The sequence below is a fragment of the Leopardus geoffroyi genome, chromosome B4, assembly GCF_018350155.1.
Source record: "Leopardus geoffroyi isolate Oge1 chromosome B4, O.geoffroyi_Oge1_pat1.0, whole genome shotgun sequence".
NCBI lineage: Eukaryota > Metazoa > Chordata > Mammalia > Carnivora > Felidae > Leopardus > Leopardus geoffroyi.
Window position 1 is genome coordinate 7,991,003 of NC_059341.1, and position 7,211 is coordinate 7,998,213.

At 40.5% G+C, this 7,211-nt stretch overlaps 1 pseudogene; it reads right to left on the reverse strand.

The window, feature by feature from the left end:
- Positions 1 to 443: 443 nt before the first annotated feature.
- On the reverse strand, positions 444 to 596 carry LOC123592246 (annotated as a pseudogene).
- Positions 597 to 7,211: the final 6,615 nt, after the last annotated feature.

Genomic DNA, 7,211 nt, shown 5'->3' on the forward strand with positions numbered 1-7,211 from the left:
TTAAGTAAGGGTCAGGTGATTTTCAGAAGGTCAGAAGGCAAAGTATGTAATCAAAATGGCTGAAATAATAGTTAACCCTAAATGTATTGTCACTTTTCAAACTGACATCAGAGAAAATTTAAAAGGCTGATAATGGTTGTAAGAAGATAATTAGAAGGATAGCCATAGACCATATTAAAGGTAGCCAGATAGCAATGCTAATTAAAAATGTATACAATCTAGGAATACAAATGCACAAAATAAGAACACTAAAACAAATGCAACAAGTTAAGAAAATCTAGAATTAGTCACGATGACATAATTTAAGCGTCCTGTGTGATATCAATTTGAATCTTTTTGTGGGTAGGTTACTTACACTGGTGACCTTTATTATTTGAAGAAAAATTTCTTAACCTTCTGAGAGGATTATTCTTTCTGTATTAGTTGACTTTTATAATTTTTTTGAGCGGGTGCCCATTTCTGTGCTATGACTATGTAGAACGTTGGAAAGCATTTTTCAAGTCATCACGGCAGGGTATTGGGAAAAGTTTTTAATTAGCAAGTTACCGCTGCTCGGATAAACCTCATTGGCTACGACACTGCCACTGCGCAAAGCTTGGAAAGCATTTTTGCAATAAGTAATACCAACATACGCTTGGACCTGAAAACTAGGTTGTACTGTTTGAAGTTCTCAAATGATGAAAAGCACTGTCACTGTCATTGTGTCTCTTAAGGGACAGTAAAGGACAGTGCTACTCTTTTGAAAACCAATCATGGGGGCGCCTGGGTGGCGCAGTCGGTTAAGCGTCTGACTTCAGCTCAGGTCACGATCTCGCGGTCCGTGAGTTCGAGCCCCGCGTCGGGCTCTGGGCTGATGGCTCAGAGCCTGGAGCCTGTTTCCGATTCTGTGTCTCCCTCTCTCTCTGCCCCTCCCCCGTTCATGCTCTGTCTCTCTCTGTCTCAAAAATGAATAAAACATTAAAAAAAAATTAAAAAAAAAATAAATAAAACCAATCATGTAAAAGCAAACATGCTTGGGGCACTTTAGTAATTAAAATCCCTTGGGAAAGGGTCCAAAAAGGATGGAACACACTGAAATCTGCTTCACAGTGAGCCCAGGTGTCCTTCCGAGCCCTTTTTTAATCTGCAAGAGGTGGACGTTGTAGGAAATATGTACAACTATTGAGGGTTTAGGGATGGGCTTACCGTAGAGTAGAGGAATTGACTAGTCCTTTTCGACAATTACAAAACGTTATCACAGAAATAGAGATTTGGGAGGTTTTAAGTCAGGGGACACTCAATTCTCTAAGGTTACTAGAAGCCTTAAGTTATGGTCCTCTGTGCGTAGAAGGTAATAAAGATGTCCTGTTTTGTCTTGTTTGTGTAGTCTTACATTTATGCATGCCTCTATATTGAAAGTTTCACACCCAGTCCTATCTGTTGATAAGCTGATACATTTCTAGTCTTCTCTTTAATTCCATCTTATGGTAAAATAATTTATACCCTGATTTCATGCCATGATGAAGTCATCTGCATGGCTCTTCTCTTAAACATCATTATGCTAAGCTGCAAAGAGTTTAGAGAAAGGATGACTGGAAAAGAGTGTTCCTTGAAAAACATTACTTTCATATTGTTAATGATATTTTTGATCCCTGCAATAAACCTTTTGAAAGTATTCACATCTAGCCACCAACCCCCTTCATTTCAGGAACCGACTGGATTATGATAAATCCATCATGGTTTTTGGTGTGTGTTGACAGCATGCACACAAGAAATTATTTTTCAACATATTAAGTATTTTCATAATAAAGTGTACCGAAAGTATAATGCCTAGTAATCCTGAGACACTTTGTCAGGCACTGCTTTCTACAGAAGATAATATCATTTACGTTAAAACTTTTTAAAGATTTCTCCAAGGTAGGTTAAAAGAAAATGCTGCTCTCATATAGTTTAAAGACCCAAGAGTGAATAGAAATATACAATTTGGGGTTAAAATATGATGCAATGGTGTTCTTCCCTTAATTTTTGAATTACAATCCAATTTGAGCTGCTGAGAAAACCCAGATACGCAGAAAGAAAAAACAGACTAATAACACCAGCTTTTCCAATTGCCGATCTCCATCCCTTCTCCCCGTGTTTACCCAAAGATTCAAGACCATTGTGAAAGTAATCTAATCTATATATTCCAGTACTGCGATGCCCACTTCTGGGGCTGAGGAAAACACAAGCACGTATCGCCCTGTAATCTGTGAAAAGACAGCGCTCCTTGGTTTTAGACATTGTGAAGACAGATAACAAAAAATTTGCTAAATCGCTCAGGTAAAGACGTTGCAGTTCCTTCAAATGCATAGGATTAAAAGGAGAACTTTCCGAAAGTGAAATTAAAAAAAGAAAAAAAAAAAGAGGTAAAAGAAACAGTGTTTCAAACTGAGGATAGTTCTTGCCTCCATAACATTTAACAAATTCCTCTTCGCTGCCCTTTTGGATTAAGTAAAGCTGGTTCCCATAGAAACCGACTGTCTCTGATTTCACAGTCTGTAACACACAAATACCTCAACTTCCAGGAAACAAGGGTGATAGCTCCTCAGAGCTCAAGGACAAGCAGGAGGCTATAGAAGCACACCTGCCTGGACAGGGGAAAACCACTGAGCTCTAATGTTAAATAAATGGTGCTTGAAAAGACTCCCTTTGCATCAGAGAAATAATGTGAGCACTTATCAAACGACTTTCCATAGCCCATCAAGTTATCACAGGCAAGGATGAGAACCTGGGATCCATAGAACTTTTTTTTTTTTTTAATTTTTTTTTTCAACGTTTATTTATTTTTGGGACAGAGAGAGACAGAGCATGAACGGAGGAGGGGCAGAGAGAGAGGGAGACACAGAATCGGAAACAGGCTCCAGGCTCTGAGCCATCAGCCCAGAGCCCGACGCGGGGCTCGAACTCACGGACCGCGAGATCGTGACCTGGCTGAAGTTGGACGCTTAACCGACTGCGCCACCCAGGCGCCCCCCATAGAACTTTTTAAGAACTAAAATTCTTCAATCTGCATGCCACCTTCTTGATTGAGGAGGTACTATGCCAGTGTTTATTGAGTTCCGGAGTCAGCTCCCTTGGGCCCAAACCCTGGATCTGCCACTCCGTAACTGTGTGATCATCTGCAAGGTGCCAACACTTTCTAGGTTTCTGTTTTATTATTTGCATAATGGGGTGAGGGGAATATGCTCCTTGTAAATTTGTTGAGAGGATCAAATGAGTTCATTCATGTCAGATGATTAGTAACACGGCCAAATCACATTACGGACTCCACACATTTAACCTATTAAGAATTTGTCCCAAATCTATTTAAATCATAAAATACTACATACTCTTAATTTTTTTTTTTTAACATTTATTTATTATTGAGAGACAGAGCATGAGCAGAGGAGGGGCTGAGAGAGGAGGAGACACAGAATCTAAAGCAGGCTCCAGGCTCTGGGCTGTTACAGCTCGAACTCACAAACCGCTAGATCATGACCTGAGCCGAAGTCAGACGCTTACCCAACTGACCCAGGCGCCCCAAAATAGTACATACCCTTAGCCTAATTTTGGAAAGTAGAAGAAAACAAACTGCCTTGCCTTAATGACATTAATAATATTAACAATGATTCATATATTTGAAATATTTTCTATCTTTTCATGTCGCATATTTGTTTTTATACATATGTGGGTATACTTTAACGACATAATTTGGTTTCTTGCTTTTTCTGACTCTATAACATATAAGGATTCGCTGTTATAAATATCCATAGTTCATAACATTCCATCAAATTGGTAAGGCGCCCCTTACCATTTTATGTTAATACACTTTATCACTTTGATATTTATAAGCATAAGTTAGCTATTCCCTTTTTAAATTGCAGGTGATTCCAAAACAAAATTATATAAGGTCACAAACAAAATTTCAAATAAAAAACAATACCATTGTTGGAATTTTACTACAGAGTTTTATTCACATGCATTCATTTGTGGAGAAAAATGTATTAATTATATGGAATATCGCCATCCGGAAACAACAGATGTAGTAGCCTTTATTAAAAGTTGTTCTCATTCCTCCCATAAAGATTTGGGTAGTGTTTTCATCTCCACTTTTATCCACTTCATTTTTTTATAAGTGGAAAAAATTAATAAATGTAATACAGGGAGGAGTTTGATTATGTTCATCTTGTAACCGATCTTTTAAAATTTATGCATGGTTTTAGGGCGCCAGGGTGGCTCAGTTGGTTAAGCCTCTGAGTCTTGATTTCAGCTCAGGTCATGATCTCATGTTTCGTGAGATGGATTCCTGGGTCCAGCTCTGACAGTGCAGAGCCTGCTTGGGATTCTCTCTCCCCCTTACTCTGACCCTCCTCCCTGCACATGCTCTCTCTTTCTCTCTCAAAATAAATAAATAAAATGTAAAAAATAAAGGGGTGCCTGGTGGCTCAGTTGGTTGGGTGTCCAAATTCAGCTCAGGTCATGATGGCATGGTTCGTGGGTTCAAGCCCCACATTAGGCTCCGTGCTGACAGCTCAGAGCCTGGAGCCAGCTTCAGATTCTGTGTCTCCCTCTCTCTCTTCCCCTCCCTTGCCCGTGCTCTCTTTCTCTCTCTCTCTCTCTCTCTCTCAAAAATAAATAAACATTTTAAAAGATTAAAAATAAAATTTATGTATGGTTATTTTGGGTCTAACGAACTGCGATGCTTTTGTACCTCTGTCTTGTTTTCAGACACTAGCCTCTCCAGGTAATTTTGTGTGGTTTTATTTTTATATGTCATATTTTTCATTTTCAAATTCGTATTTTCATCATTCTTTAAGACAAATTTCATTCCTTTTTAAAAATATATATTTTTAAGGTGATGTCAGTCGCTTTTCCCAGCTGTCTGTAGATGTCTCTATTCAACAAGAAGGAGCCTTTTCTCTTAACTTTTCTGGGGCAGCGCTGGGCAGTTTGGTCTCACATCCATGACTCAACCTTTCCTCAGCTCTTCTGTGTAGACCCCTCTCAGGCTGGATTCTCACGCTTCCACTGACTTCCAACCGGGAGTATCTGGTGGGATATTGGCACTGGGGTCGACCGAGAATGCTGGGCTTATAGCTCTCTTCATCTCCGCTTCCGGTGACGATGTGACTGTGGCAATGTTTCATCTGTGACTCTAGGTTTGGCCTGCCAGTTCTGCCATGGCTCCAGTTCCCCAGGGGAGCCATGGACTTCCCGGGCTCCACTAACATAACCTTCTTCTATCCTTCCAGCCTGGAGGCAAGTCATTACTCACTTTGATAAGCAATGGGCTGCCTCACTTTTCCTGTTCGTTCTTAGCTTTCCCACCACCCACTCCCCCACAGCCTATGCTTGTCGCTATTTTAAACTCCCAAGTGGATTCTGTTTCCTGATTAGTCCATGACTGATCTATTACTCCTCTCCCAATCTGCATTTGTGTTTTCTCTTAAATTGTTGCAGAAAATAATGTTTCCTTCCCAACTTCTACCTAAAAACAGGAGATTTCTTATAATGACCTAAAAGGACTTCTACCACAGCCCTCCAGTGAGCAATAGTGAGGACACTTGTGGGGGACCTTGGTGGGAGGGTTCCAGTGGGACTTTTTCTTGCAACATCAGCGTCTTTCTCCAAGAGCACCGCCATAGTGAGATGATGTAAGAATGTACAGAGCTTGATCTCAGGTAGTTTGATAGAACAATTTTACATTTTTACAGAACCGAAAGGTTGTCACTTAAAAATAGGAGTGACCATGTGTTCACTGGTAAATTCACTTTTGCCAATGCCAATGCCATACTGACTGTCTTCACAAGAGACTATAAAATGGAAGGCACCATTCACTGGAACATTTCTTTAACACTGCTTGGAACTGAAGACCTAGTACATTAACTTTGTTGTAAAACCAATGTAGTAAAAGTAAGTGTGCAAAGGATATGCCATTGCACATATTCAGAAGGAGAGTTGCTTCTGGGCATATGAATCGTTCCACTGGCAACTCCATAAGAGCAGAGACATGCCTATGATATTGGCTGCTCCTAGAATATTGCCTTCCACATGACAGATACTCAACAAGTACTTGTTGTATAAAAGCGAATGAATAAATGAGTTGGTTTGAAAAACCAACTATGAAAATTACCTCATGACTTGGTGCTGGGGGAGCTATCTGGTTCACGATCTGGATACTGTCTTTCTTCACCTTCTCATATTTATAAGGAGTGTTCAACTTAGATGAATGGTAACTCGACTTTTGGGGGTGATCGCTTTGTAATGTATACACATGTCAAAGTAAAATGTTGCACACCTCCAACTTATGTAATAAAATAATGAAGAATAACAAATAAATAAAAGGGGTGATCGACTCAGGGCTACACTGTGACTCTCTCTGCACCCCACACACCCATGGTAATATAATCACAAACTGTGTATTTCCAACGGAAGTTTCAGAGAGGATGCCATTCTGTAAGTGAAACACACCCACAGCAAAACAAAACAAACTAACAACAACAAAAGCACTAATCTCCTCCCCGCACCGCGGGGTCTTATTTAATGGCTGGCCCAAAGCAAAGCATCGGTTGAATGGACGAAGACTGCAGATTCCCTGAGAGTGAGGGGAAAAAAGCTAGTTGGCAGGTTTTCTGCCTTTCTGTCTCTTTTGAACTCATCTCATTCCTTTCCCACTTTCTTAAGAAACTTCAGAGCCAGTTGAAGAATTAACTCCTAATAAACTGAATGACTAGTTTCCACAAGTGTGTACCACCTTTCTGATGACTAAACACTCAAAGTTTTATAAAAATACATTAGAGCCATTCCATGGTGATTTGGGTACAGCAAAGCTTGGGTGGATCTAAAACAACCCAGTTACTGACATCCTGGTTCTTTGTTTTGTGTGTTGGAGAGAGAGAGCATGAGTAGGGAAGAGGGTCAGAGGCAGAAGGATAGAACCTGAAGCAGGCTTCACGCCCGACACAGGGCTCAATCCCATGACCTTGGGATCATGACCTGAGCTGAAATCAAGAGTTGGACGCTTCATGGACTGAGCCACCCAGGTGCCCCGTTTGTTTGTTTGTTATTTGTGTTTTTTAACAGCATAGTCTTTGGGATTGGGACTTTTACACTGGAATATTGCCTTGGAAATTCAGCAGAAGATAGGCTGGTACCGCAATGCACAACTGAGGTCACTGTAATCGCCCCCTTGGTTCGCCCGTCACCGGCCCCTT